The 14524-nt window shown below is 42.5% G+C and overlaps 1 protein-coding gene across 6 annotated transcripts in view; it reads right to left on the bottom strand.

Annotated features, from left to right (window-relative positions):
• Positions 1-8207, bottom strand: part of ADD3 (adducin 3) — a 123060-nt gene extending 114853 nt beyond the window's left edge. For 2 of the 6 annotated variants that reach the window (XM_027063029.2, XM_053207563.1), the window contains exon 1: positions 5872-6200. The gene's annotated coding sequence lies outside the window, so the exon portion shown is untranslated. Of the gene's footprint in view, positions 1-5700; positions 5838-5871; positions 6201-6501; positions 6768-8069 lie in introns of those variants that run through there. The other 4 variants (XM_015082952.3, XM_015082954.3, XM_053207564.1 and 1 more) reach the window with 4 other exon arrangements.
• Positions 8208-14524: the final 6317 nt, after the last annotated feature.

The raw sequence follows: 14524 nt of genomic DNA, 5'->3' as shown, positions 1-14524 counted from the left end.
AGGTTCAAATTGTAGCCTTGTCTGAGGAGGTAGCAATCTTAAATGCTAGCTAATGTACCGCCTATACACCATTATCCTCAGGCACAGTTTCGGACAATTTGAAACAAATAGTTCCAAAGTTCATCTTATACCTGGGAGTTACAATTAAGCTTTAACTAATGCCAACTTCTAAAAACAAGTAAGTATAAAGTATATGGTGGCAACGGGGTTCGGTTTTACATCAGATAAAAGCTCAATTTACATCTAAACTCATTAGCAGATGTAACTATATGTCAAAGCCTAGACATCTTTTACAACAACAGTTCAGCTTTGGCATAGTTAGAAAACAGACTATACTATCTTCCTAAGAAGGAAATCTACAGTAAACTTTTTAATGTCGAAGATGGGTTTCATTCACTTTATAAAATGGTGATCATGGTACCACTTTTTGGGTTATGCTAGATAACATTGAAAGCCACATTCATTCTTTAAGGTTTCTAGGATACTCATTAAATTGCTCTTTCAGTGTAGTAAGTAATGTCCTAGAAACCTGAGATTATTAATGCAGCTTTTCAAAGGTATACAACAAAAATTAGTTTAAGGAAACAAGAGACTGATTCTCGTTATCTGTACTATCATCTAAGGCTTCAGAGTAAGTTAAACAGTACCATCTCAACATCCAAATAGGTTTTCAACTGTGCAATTAATTTTGAACTGCATTTTGAAACTTGTCCAGATATAAAAGATTAAAATACACGTGACATAAAGAGGTCACAAAGAGCTCACAAACCTTTTTTTCCTCCAACACTTAATTTTAATTAACACAAAATTAATTTTCAGTTAAAATTGTCCAATGCATACTGTTGACACTCAGATTATGTACTGCATGAATTCCAGGTGGATAATTTTTTTACCTTTACATGAAAGGAAGAATATCCCCCAAGTAGGATGGTTACACACATGTGTGTCAATAGCCAGTGACAGCCAGACGAAAAAAATAAACTCACCTAGTTATTATATACAAGGGATAACCGACATGTTTTCTTTCAAGTCAATGAAAGACTTCTAACCTGTATGATATGGAGGATTCTCAATACATACAACCCATTACAGTAAAAATTTCAGATTGTCTTGGCTTTTGGCCAAGAGAGCTTAGTCACTTGCAGAACCTGAAAGACCTCATAATAATCTCATCTATAAATATGCTGGAGGGGCACCTGGGTAGCTCAGTTGGTGAAACGTCCAACTCTCGATTTCGGTTCAGGTCATGATCTCACAGTTCATGGGTTTGAGCCCTGCATAAGGGCTCAGAGCTGACAGTGTGGAGGTTGCTGGAGATTCTCTAGCACTCTCTCTCTGCCCCTCCCCCATGCATGCGTGAGCTCACTCTCACTGTTCTAAATACACTTAAAAAATAAGTGGACTGGAACGGACCCCAAGATCAAATGATAAACCATTAACACAGAAGACATGAAAGAAAGTATTAGGGCACTCATTTTGAACCTCGATATGACAGTCTACAACTCCTCAATTTTAAATAAGGTGTCTGTTTAAAAGAATAGGGCTCTAATTAGACATTTAAGACTTTTTTCCTATTCAAACTCTACATATTTAGTATTTCCAAAGGATTTGGAAACAACCCTGAACATTAATTCTAGCCAAAAAATGTAGTGCTTATTTAGATGAGAAACAGTAACCTGTATCTTCAATATAGCTTGAGCTTCCTTAATTCAACATATGCTTGTTTTAAAACAATTTTTCCTGGGGCACCTGGATGGCTCAGTTGGTTGAGAGTCCAACTTTGGCTAAGGTCATGATCTCACAGTTTGTGAGTGTGAGCCCCGCATCGGGCTCTGTGCTGACAGCTCAGAGCCTGGGGCCTGCTTCAGATTCTGTGTTTCCCTCTCTCTGCCCCTTCCCTGTTCATGCTCTGTCTCCGTCTCTCAAAAATAAATAAACATTAAAAAAATTTTTTTTCCCTAACTTTATGTTTCACTAAACTATCAAAAAAAGGACTTTTCAGTTCTCTACAGTAATTCCTTTTTTTTTTTAAAGTAGGTTCCAAGCCCAGCATGGAGCCCAATGTGGTACTTGAACTCACAACCCTGAAATCAAGAGTCCAACACGCAACTGACTGAGCCACGCAGGTGCCCCTACACTAATACTTCTAAACATTACTTAAAACAGCTCCTAATTTGGGTTATGGTTTATGTGCCTGACCTCTCAACTACACTGGTGAAGCAGCAACACACAATTCCTTGAGGAATGTGACAAAGTATAAGCCACAAGTTATATCTTACAGCTAATTTTAGAAGGCATCTGAGGGGATATTTAGAACAAATTTAAGTTAAAATCCATCTTAGGTTGGTATGTTGTTGATAGTCAGAAGATCAGGCCTACTGATTTAGATACTGATTAGAACCAGAATCTCTCCAAGGGGAACTAGTGCCTCTTGGGCCTGGTGGGGCCCAACAACACCTAGTAAGTTTAAAAAAAAAAAAAAAAAGAGGACAGAGAGACACTTTAATATCTTTAGTAATTAAAAAGATAACATACTCTAGCTCAAATCCCAGCATCCTAGCTAAACATACATTGTATGAATCAAAAGAATCCTCTTCCAAAGTCAAGAGGTGATTCTACTTAACGCAGATTAATCACCACTCTTCATATTTAAAAACCTGGTGGTATTAACACAGCAAGTTGTAGCTAAACAAGCACAGGCGCAGCTGTAGTCTTGGGAACACCGCGAAGACCTTTCAATGATTTGTAACTACCATTGCAAGTATAATAGCAAGGCTCACTCCAGAGTCACACTCTGGGTTCAGAACCAGCCTGTAGTGCCTAGTAACTATACTCCTTGGACAAAATACTTAAACTTTCTATGTCTCTTTAGTCACTGGGTTGTCATGAGGAATAAGTAAAACATATAAAACTGGTGCAGAGGTAGAGGAAATAAATATTAGTAGCTACAAGTATTTGCTGAGTCTTCACTTGCTAGGTAGCGTAATAGAACCACCAGGAAAGAGTCATTTTCTATACTAACGATGGTAAACACATAAAGCACTGAGAACCATACTATATTCTAAACACTTTACATAACACCATTCGGTTAAGGTTCTGATTATCATTCCTTAACACTCTACAAACTGAATTTGTTCACAGATGGGTTTCTATGCTTTTTATAGGATTTCTTCCCTCAATACAAATGCTTCTTACACCCTGATGACACGCATAAGTGCTGCCCAGTACTGCTAACCACCTGCTTTGCAACAGAACAGATTAAACAGCTAACAACCTATATAGGCTCAGGTGTAACCAAAACAGACACAACTGTGAGGAAACCTCACAACTGCACAAGTGGGGCCTTACCTTGTGTCTAAACTTTAGGATTGCGTGTGGGAGCTGAAGCTATGTGCTCTTAGTCTCAAAGACATTCTGGTTTTACAAAGACCAAATCCACACTTTAAACATCACTGAGTGGAGCTCATGTTATTCCCAGTACAACATTATTGAAAAAAAGGGGCCAGAAATAGCAAAGTTACAATATAATTTTCTCATTTTTAGAATGTAAAACCTATCTTGAAAATACAATCCTTCTAGCATGAAAATAAATATTTCCCAGGTGTTTTATGATCACCTGTCATGTCAGATGTTTACCAACATTTCCTGTTATCATACATGTAAAAAGCTATAACATATTGAATGTTCCAAAAAACAACAATCTCAAGAATTCTTAAATAATCTTTAACATTCAGGGCACCTGGGTAGCTTAGTAGGTTAAGCATCTGACTTCAGCTGAGGTCGTAATCCCAGTTTGTGGGTTTGGGCCCTACATCAAGCTCTCTGTTGTCAGCACAGAGCCTACTTCTGGTCCTCCAACTCCCTCTCTCTGTCTGCCCCTCCCCTGCTTGTGTGCTCCCACGCATGTGCGCTCTCTCTCTCTCTCTCAAAAATAAACAAACATTATGGGGTGTCTGGGTAGCTCAGTTGGTTCAATGTCTGACTTTGGCTCATGATCTCCTCGTCTGTGGGTTCAAGCCCCATGTCGGGCTCTGTGCTGACAGTTCAGAGCCTGGAGCCTGCTTTGGATTCTGTGGTCTCCCTCTCTCTCTGCCCTTCCACCACACTCTCTCTCTCAAAAATAAACATTTTTTAAAAGTTTCAAAACTAAATAAACATTAAAAAAATTACATTTAACATTCAAAATTGATACACCACTTTTTCTTTAAAAACTATTACCAACATGCCAGTATTTGAGGTTGATTTTAAGAGTGAACTCTTCAGGGGAACCTGGGTGGCCCAGTGGGCTAAGCATCTGACTTTGGCTCAAGTCATGATCTCATGGTTCTTGACTTCAAGCCTCACGTCTGGGTCTGTGCAGACAGCTCAGAGCCTGGAGCCTGCTTCCGATTCCGTATCTCCCTCTCTCTCTGCCCCTCCCCTGATCACACTCTGTCTCTTTGTCTGTCTCAAGCTCTCTCAAAAATAAACACCTTAAAAAAAAAAAAAAAAACAGTGAACCCTTTGAAAAGTTGAAGCATTAAATGTAGTGGCTTTTTTTTTTTTTGGCCCTCCCTGTCCAAAATTAATCTACTCAACTTCAGCAAAAGGAGTTAGAAGGCAATTACAATGCAATCAAGATTTAGAGACAAAAAAACTTTACACATATGCTCCCGAAGTTTAAACTTAACCGTATAAATGTGTGGGGACCATACCTTAATCACACAAATTTTTAACAAACATCTTATTTTAACGACAGATTACACTGCACTCTTAGTCTCTTTAACAATACCCTCTTTAGAAGGTCTTCTGAAGTCCAAATTAGGATACACCAGGCATGATGCAGAGGCACTTCATTCCAGAAAAGCAACCACTTCACACTGCTAAATCTAACATGTTGTATAATTTAACATAAACACGGACACACGTTTATGTAGCTGGTTCCAACCCCAGAATCTTATCAACTCGCTCACCAAACTCAACTCGCTCATATAAGCCCAACTCAAAACCTCCTGGCTAAGTGAAATTCCATTTTTCTCCTTACCACTACAGTGGTCGATTGCAACAGCACATGTGCCAAAGAAATGAGTGGTTTTACTACGCTCCCATTTTAAGCGGGCACCTACTTGCAATTAAATCTCTGCAACAAAAAAGTTCACCTGAGGCCATTCTTGCCAATTTAATGGAGGCCTAGTTTCTTCTACCTGTCTCTGTGGTCTTGCCTCAGCTATAGGATACTTCCAAAGAGGCTGGACGTGCCCCAAACACCAGCAAAGCGGACCCACTGCCAACTCTGCTTGTCACCCCAGGCAGGAAGCACAACCTAACGTGTGAGCGTTTGTAGGGCTGTGTGTGCGCGCCGGAGGATGGGGACGCGCGGATCACAGGAGAAAGGTAGTTGAATACTTTCAACTTTAACAGAAGTTTTTTCAATGAGGAAAACAAACCAACATTCCTTCCCTTACCTCCCTCCACCTTTTCCAAGTGCAGCAACCTCCCACCCTCCGGGAGCGCACCTTCAGGGCTAAGGTTCTCAAATCACTGACGCTTCAACTAGCTCACAATTTTCAGAACGCCTCACCCTCTCCAGGGAAACCAGAGGGCGCCCTAGAATCGGGCCCACCCCGCGACGCCCCAAGGCCCTCCCCCGCAAATCTATTCCCCTCGCACCAGCCCAAGGCTCCCATTTCGGCCCCCGGGCGGGGGCAGAGAGAGATTCACCTGAGGCCGCAGGAACATCCAATAGGAAGTCCCATCGGCCCCGCAAGACGCGCCGCTCCAGCCCCCGCGAGACCCCCTGGAAGGGTCCCACAGCCCAGCCCGCGCGGGCGCCCGCCGTCCCCGCCGGGAGGAGGGGCTCAACGACGGCGCCTTCTCTTCTCTCAGGATTACCTCGCAGCTCGCTTCGCGCAGCGGGCTTTGTGTTTTCCTTCCTCCTTCTCCGCGGCCGCCGGGACTGCAGCGGCCGCTTGATCCGCCGCCGCCGCCTCTTAAGCGCCGCGAGGCTCCAGAGGGGAGGGCAGAAGGGGAGGGGACGTGAGAAGGGAGGGACCTGGGCGCCAAGCCCTCTGCAGCAGGAAGCGGCGACACCTGGGTCGCGATGCCTTTGGCTCTCGCTCACAGTTTTTAAAAAAATAATTTAAACCCCCTTCCTTCCCCTCCCGCCACTCGCCCTGGCGACCGTTACCGGCGGGCCGCTCGCGCTCTGGCGGGACTGGCCAAGCGCCCCCGGTACGTCCTCTGACCACGCCCCCTAAGCCCCGCCCTTAGGCCCCCAAGCGCCCCTGGCTCCGCCCCCCAAAGGCTCGCCCCGCAGCCCCCAAACGCCCCTGGTCCCGCCCCTTGGGCCCCCGAGCGTCCTAGCCCCGCCCCTCGGAATCACAGGATGTTCTGGGCCCCGCCTCCTTAGGGCCCCGCCCCTCGCGGCCCCTAAGGCCCCTCTCGAGCCTTGGCTCCGCCCGCTGCGGCCCCCTCCCCGCCCTCTAGCACCACATCTGTGCAGCCGCCGCCGCCAGGACCTACCGGGCGGCTGGGCCTCTCGGAGGGCCTGGCGCTAGGCGGCTGCTTGGCACCTCTTCAACGTCCTCCTTTGGTTTATGCAGTTCCGATCCGTGGCGTCCCCTGAGGGTCGGAGGGGGGAACGACCCCGATACGGAAACCCGAGTACCAGGAGGAGGAGAGCCACCTCAGAAATGTTGCCCGCCCTAACCTGAGCGAGCCCTCCCCGTCCCAAGGCTGAACCGCCGCTTTCTGTCAACCTCTGCCGCCTACTCTGGCTGCTGGGTGTTGAGAGGGAGGCCACTGCTGAGGTTCGACCTCCGCACGCCCCCCATAGGAGGGGCCTAGATTTTCTCAGCATGCTTGCCTATTGGGCGCTTCCTGCCCCCCCCCCTCCCCCGTCCACAGAGGGGCAGGGCAGGGGTTCTCTCAATCCCGCTCCACTTGGACCAGTGGAGGGTCTTCACCCCTACTCTGGCCCCTGGCCTTGTGACCTTATAAGAGCTGACATCATGGAGGGGAAACGTCGAGGGAGGCAGCGCCAGCCTTGAAAATGAATTCGGGGCTGGGTAAACTTTTGCAACGTGCAGTAGCAGGGATGTGGATCCATCCACAGGTGACACTGAGCCCCCCAACCCCATCGCCCAGACACGTTTCTCACCCTAAGCTATTCTCGAGACAGACCTCCCAGGAGTGTATATCTTTTTCTGCCACCTACGACTGGCACATCCCTCCCTCACACGTGTCCTCCACGGGCACGAATCCACTCACAAGCACACCCCTCCAAGCGCCATTCTGGTTATTCATGGTCCCTTGAGTCAACCCCACCCTACCAAGCAGAACAAACTTCATTCCCCACCCTTATCTCCCTTGGTTTCCAAGGCACTGGCGACAGTCCACTTCATTTCCTTCCTCCTCTGCAGACTCTTCTCTTCCCCCTCAAATACTTCATGCCATCCCCCTCATCTTCATCCCCTCCCTCTTCCCTAAAAATGTGCTAATTAAAATGTAGTTTCCTCTTCCCACATATGAAGTGTGGAAAATGAATCTTGTGTTGGCACAAACTGTGATTCATTTATCCTCATTTTCTCTCTCCACTGGACTAAGGCTATAGAAATTTCAGTCTACCACCATCTCCCATCTGCTCAAAATCTAACCATGCCTTATGATTTTTAAATACCCCTAAAGGATCATGGGGAAGGCTTCCTAACTTTGGGGAGAAAATATTTAGAAAACGCTCAGCCTGTCATTTTATTTGGCATTTAAAAATATCTGCAGTATTTGAGAGAGAGATTGGGAGTGGCTGGATGTTTTCTCGCATTTATAAAGCAAAAAATGAAAAGCTTTTGCATGCATCAAGGTTAGCCTTTTAATAAACAGCAAAAAAAAAAAAGTATGTTAACAGCACTTATCAGACAATAGTCTCCAGTATATACAGCATTTGCCAGTCACAAATCTAGACACCCCCCCCTCCCCCCGCAAAGGAAGACAAATTAACATAATCCATTTCAAGCATATCTGATGAGCAATCTTTTCCAGGATCATTCCCTTTCCCACAGTTTCTGGACAGAACGGATAAAAGATCGGCTCACCTGCTGAAGATGCAAGGCTTTCTTGCGTCCAGGGTAGTAGACGTGTGTGTCTTCTGTTCTGTAGGTGTGGATTCTGCAGTGCTGCACAGAAACCCACTGCAGCCACAGACCGGCAGCGGCAGCGGCAGCGGCGGCGGCGGCGGCGGCGGCGGCGGCGGCGGCGGCGGCGGCAGCGGCGGCAGCAGCAGCAGCAGCAGCAGCTTCTCCCAATGCTGAGTAGTAAAGTGTGTGACTTAGCAGAGACTCCCCAGATACCATTAGGCGCTTACTTATAAAAGAGGAGGCGGAATCTTTCTTAAAGGAATGGGTTTTGTTTCTCCTCTCTACTATTGCTTCATAACAAGCAGAAGCAGGGACTTTTTGGGACTGAGTAAAGCAGTGCAGCTGTGGGAGGTCAAGGTTAAAATTAACTGGACTGATTTAGTATGAATCAATGAATTGCTGGAAGCATACATTAGTTTTAAAGAGCCCTAGTAACTTCAAACATCGGGGTCCATGGCAAAAACAAAGTGGTGTGCCTGAAAACTGGTTAGTATTTTCTGCTAATATTTAATTTACAATCATTGCGCTAAAATGATAACTGAATAAAAGGAAGTTACTAGCATTTAACACAAGTATGCCGAAAAGAATAATAAAATGAAACTCATTTATGTGACTGGGAGCAATGGAGTCAAGCCTTCTAACACTTATAAGGATACCTGGAATTTCAGTGAATGTTGCTATTAGAAAACATATTATTGACAGATTTCAGTGTGTATTCATGTTATAAAAAAAATCACAGTATCATTTATAAAAATACTGAAAAATATATCTAAAATAATTCTGGACCATAATAGCAAAGCACTGTTATTACAGTGGCAATTCAAAAGTCAGCAAAATTAAGAAACTCATAGGTAGATTAACTTACTTTAAATGCATGTGAATCTACTATTTAGACTATTAAAATATGATGCGCCCATACAGGATGAACTTGATAGTCTACATTATGACTTTAAATTTTATTCAATAATTAATATGCCTTGATTTAAGCATGGAACAGCTGTGATTATTTTCTTCATAAGTAAATGTAGAGGTGTGGTTCATAATGTGAATAGAGAAAAATATGGAAAATGTTTTGCAATTGATTTTCTTTTCAGGGCCTTTGCTGGGTGCATATGTGATCTTGAGGTAATAAGTAATCTTATTTGATCCTTTGTTCCCTATTTTGTAAAATGAGGAAGTTGGGTTGAAATTTTCCCTTAGCATTCCAAAATACAATGATTTTATGACATTTATATGCTTATATTTTTTGTTAATTTAATGCAAGTGTGTCTCATTCTAAATTACTCTTCATGAAAACTTGGATTAAAAATAAATCTTTATTTTAGACGTATAACCAGAGTTTGTTATTTATTGCCATTTGGGGAATTATTTTGCAAATCAAATAATCATTATTGTAAAATGAATAAACTTAATTTTATCTGACTTAAGGTTTTGTATCTAACTATGACGAATTTTCCTGAAGCAGGACCCTACTGTATTGCTAAGTATATTGAGTGGAGTACATAATTTTTGTTTAATAATAACGAAAACATCTAAAAACTAAGCATCACTGGATGGTAGAGTTGGAACAGAGTTTAGAGCTCACTGACTCGAATCCTGAAATTGTATAAATGGAAAAAATGGAAACCCAGAGAAGCTAAATGGGGACAGAGCTGGGAGTTACTCTGAGTCTCCACTCTTCACATACACACAAGGCAAATAAACAGCACATATGGACATACACACAGTTTCACATACCCACAAAGAGGGCTGAGCTGGACCCGGCACAACAAAAATCAGTAGTTTCATTCAGTGACACTATTTACGTACATTTAGTATAAACTAAGGAATACCAAACAAGTACTTACAATGTGTGTAATATTAGCACAAAATTTGCCTTTGGATTTACACTAGAAAGTGAAGGAATTTGTCCAGGAAAATGCTTTTTTCAAAAAGTGACTTCCGGGGCACCCGCATGGCCTAATCAGTTAGACAGTTGGGCCTCCCACTTTGGCTCAGGTCATGATCTCAGGGTTCGTGAGTTCAAGCCCCACATTGGACTCTGTGCTGACAGCTCAGAACCTGGAGCCTGCTTGGGATTTGTCTCTCTCTGCCCCTCCCCTGATCTCTCTCTGTCTCTGTCTCTCTCTCAACAATAGATAAACATATAAATAAAGAAATAAAGTGACTTCCAAGGAAACACTCATTAGCAAACTCTTGGCTTATCTTCCACTCAAATGACAGGGCCTTCGATTCTGTTGGTTGTTTTCCTCGTGCCCACTGGTGCCTCTGTTCCCTTTTGTCTACATCCTTAAGCACGTCTGCCAAGAGGAAAAGTTTGTTAAGGAGCCAGGCAGGGGAAAGTATTGTAGACTTAATTCTGGCCTTCAGAGATGCTTTTTGGAAGTCATTTTTTGTGCTAGATACTAACATTTTCCCTTAAATCCTGATCTGGTGTTCCTGGTAAAGAACCTGACACCAACCTAAGCCTACTCTCCCTAGTTTCAAGGGGTCATTATAATTAGTCTGTTTTATATTAGATGACATAGCAAACTTGGTGTTATGTGTATCTGGCAGGACAATTTATCACCTTGACTTAAAAAAATAATGCTTCCTACAGGGAGAGAATTAAAGGAAATTAGTTGCCCAATTTCTTCATCTGTTTTGGTTTATCTTGCTCTTCTGCAAGGAAGGCATTTCGTCTACCAGGTGGTAATAGGCAGTGAATAAAATGGCAATTATCTTCATAATTCATCCCCCCCCCATTAAATACATTTCTTTGTATCATCCCCAAAGTGCTGAGTACAGTCTCTTATATAAAGGCACTTAATAGATACTTTAAAAAATGAATACGCGAATTAATGAATGAATAGCCCCCAAAATATCCAGAAACTGATTACAAAGTGTTTCTGTTTGTTTGTAATTTGCATTGTCTGAAACAACTGACTCTATTCTCTACCTCCCTTTTCTAACACAGTCATGATCTAAGAGAAACAATCTCCTTTCTGTAGAGCTCTTTAGGCATGCCTGATTTGTATTCTCCAATTAAATTGTAGCTGCAAATCTCCACATGAACTCTGGGTAGATCGAGCCGTAGCCAAGACGCTTTCTGCCAAGAAAACACAGGCTTAAGTTTCAAAATTCCAGTGCTCCAGTTCTAGTTGTGACACCTACTGGTTATGTGACCTCAGAGAAGTTTCTTGACATGCTTATGCCTCAGTCTAGCCATCTTTTAGGTGGTGGTGACGGTGGATTATACCTGGTATACCTACTTCCCAGGGTTGTTGTGAAGTTCAAATGAAATAATAAATGTAAAAATGCTTTGAAGTTTTCAAAGGACTATGTAACTGTAAGGTATTATTATAGGCAGATGTATTTAAAATCAATTACCTAGTTCAAGGGACTTTAGCCTAAACAACCTGTTTTACTACTTATTGTTTCAGAAAACAAACAGGTTTATCTCTCCCTGTGTGTGCATGCGTGCACTCACCCTGCTGCTTCCAATTTAACAGCTTTGAGGCTCTGAGGCTCTTCCCCTACCCGGGGAATATGCATCTGCAGTTGAATATGAAGCGCTAAGACTTGATTATAGAGACCGCTCCCCCATTCCTTCTCCCAAATTTACCTTTTTAAAAAAGCTCTCAGAAACAGTAAACTCAGTGAAGCACAACAGGCTTTTCATACTATGTATTGTCATGTACCTAATCGGAGGGGTTAGGTGACCCATTCATTTGAAACTTGGTCATCCTATATACATTTTGAACACCCTTTTATGCCAGGCCTATCTGGAAAGTACTTGGGGAACAGAGTAGGAAGAACTGACATGAAATTCATGCTAATGAGTTCTTCATTACCTAAGGAGACGTAATCTGGACAATACTCAAAGATTCATCAACATATCTTATTAGTACTATGTGACCTATATGGTTTATTTTACAGGAATTATCTCAGCTAAATACCTGACAGGTCCTTATACAACTGTTTCAGTAATCAGGGCTGATAAATTTCTGTAACATTAATGAAATATCATCCTTAGTGGTCTCCTCCTCTTTTTAAAAAAGGTATTTATACTCATTTATTCATTTACTATTTGGTGAGACATTTAAAAAAAATCTTTTTTAATGTTTATTTATTTTTGAGACAGAGAGACTGAGAATGAACAGGGGAGGGGCAGAGAGAGAGGGAGACACAGAATCTGAAAGAGGCTCCAGGCTCTGAGCTGTCAGCACAGAGCCTGATGCAGCGCTTGAACTCACGGACCATGAGATCATGACCTGAGCCAAAGTTGGACGCTTAACCGACCGAGCCACCCAGGCGCCCCTGGTGAGACTTTTAAAATCATCATAGCTAAATAAATAGCTGCCAGTAAATAAGCAACTAATAACCAAACAACCACTATAAATAAGATACTCTGAATAAGATACTCTGAATAAGATACTCTGCGAGAAGTGCCCTCGCAGGTGGGACATAAAAACTCATACAAAATAATAAAAAAAAACTTATACAAAATCAATTTAAGTTATCAGTATCTATGTAGAGAAACTGTAAAATGAATACAAATGTGCAAGTGCTGTGTGAACTTAAAATACATCAGTTTATCTTTACATTTCATAGGCCTTAAGGACATAGGCCTTAAGATTTCAGCTGCTACTCTTTAAGATATATGTCCGAATTCCTGATTTCAAAAACAGGTGTTTCAGGGGCACCTAGGTGGCTCAGTCGGTTAAGCATCAATTCTTGGTTTCAGCTCAGGTCATGGTCAAGGCCCACATCGGGCTCTACATTGACAGTGTAGAACATGCTTGGGATTCTCTCTCTCTCCCCCTCTCTCTGCCCTTCCTGCACTCTCTCTCTCTTTTGCTCTCAAAATAAATAAACTTAAAAAAAAATAAAAAAAAATAAGGACAGGTGTTTTAATCCTTCTGGCACTATTTCTATAATGTGATCAGTAACCATCAGCAACAGAAATACTTGGGGCTATTTCCTGCAATACTGATTCTTGGGCTCTATCCGTGAATTGGAATATTTTAGGGTGAGCCCTGGGTCGAGAGTTTTTTAAAGCAGTTCAAGGGATTCTCATGTACCAAAATTTGGGCACTGCTATCCTTTAGGAACATTGCAATGTATGTAGACTCTCAGAGTCACAATGAGTAAAATGCAGATGGGTCCTTTTTCATTATGTGAGAGGCATTCAGAGGAGCACTGACCCTGGATCCACTCCTTCTATGGCATCACTTGGGCAAGATACTAAGCTTTCTGAGTCCCAGCGTCCTCATTTGTAAGATATTACGTGTTTGACTGTGTTATTGTGAGGATTAAACAACATATGGAGAGCTTCTACTCTAAAACCTGACATAACTGAACTTAAGTGTATGTTCATTCCCTGTCTCCTTGTTCAAAGATGAGTTTAAAGGTATGTTCTTCTTGTCCAGTCCTTAGTGTGCTTGGTAGAGGCAGATGAATTAATTAGTTGTTTAATAATAGCTAATATGTTGTGTTCTTATAGTATGCCCGTCCTGAATGCTTCATGTGCATTATTTTATTTCATACCTACAATAATCCCTAAGGGTAGGTACTATTATTATTTTTATTTTACAGATGAAAGAACTAAGGCTTAAAAAGGATAAGTAACTTTCCCAGGATCTCAAAGCAAAGCATCAGTGGTGCTGCCATGCAAACCGAGGCTTTCTGACTCCAAAGCCTAACTATTCATTATGCTGTATGTTTTGTACCTTCTCTAAGTGCTTAGATAAAGCTTATGAGCCAGTCTCTTGGAAGGAATGAGCAACTGCAAAAACGGACTTCATAAACATGCCAGAAACACAGATAAATGTCATCATTTCCTTACTTTAGAAGTCTTTGCCTATAACCAATTATGGCACGTGGTAAGTGTTCAAAGTATTTATTGAATGAATGGAAGGCAGAGTTTTCACCAGCACACTGTTGAAGCAGCTGACATATCTAAACCCAAGTTTTAAATTAAAAAACAAAAGTATGTTTTTTTATTTTTGAGAGAGAGACAGAGACAGAGCATGAGCGGGGGAGGGGCAGAGAGAGAGGGAGACCTGAAGCAGACCCCTGGCCCAAAGCTGTCAGCACAGAGCCCAGAACTCATGAACTGCGAGATCATGACCTGAGCCGAAGTCAGATGCTCAACAAACTGAGCCACCCCAGGCGCCCCAAACCCAAGTTTTACATTGCAAGCTAAATTGGTCTGATTTTCCAGATCAGCTTATGTTCTGACATAATGCAAGTCACTAAACTTTAGAGCTACAGATCATCATATCATTTACAACAAATAATTCTTGAGCACATGCTATGAACCATGCACTAGTCTGGCACTGGGAAGATTTTTTAAAAAAACCAAAAACCTTAAGACATAGCCTAGGCCCTAAACATGTAGTTGGGAAATAAAATGCAAACGTATGAAGCAA

This window comes from Acinonyx jubatus, chromosome D2 (assembly GCF_027475565.1).
Source record: "Acinonyx jubatus isolate Ajub_Pintada_27869175 chromosome D2, VMU_Ajub_asm_v1.0, whole genome shotgun sequence".
Lineage (NCBI taxonomy): Eukaryota > Metazoa > Chordata > Mammalia > Carnivora > Felidae > Acinonyx > Acinonyx jubatus.
Note: the sequence above shows the minus strand (reverse complement) of the source record. Positions and strands in the feature narration are given on the sequence as shown.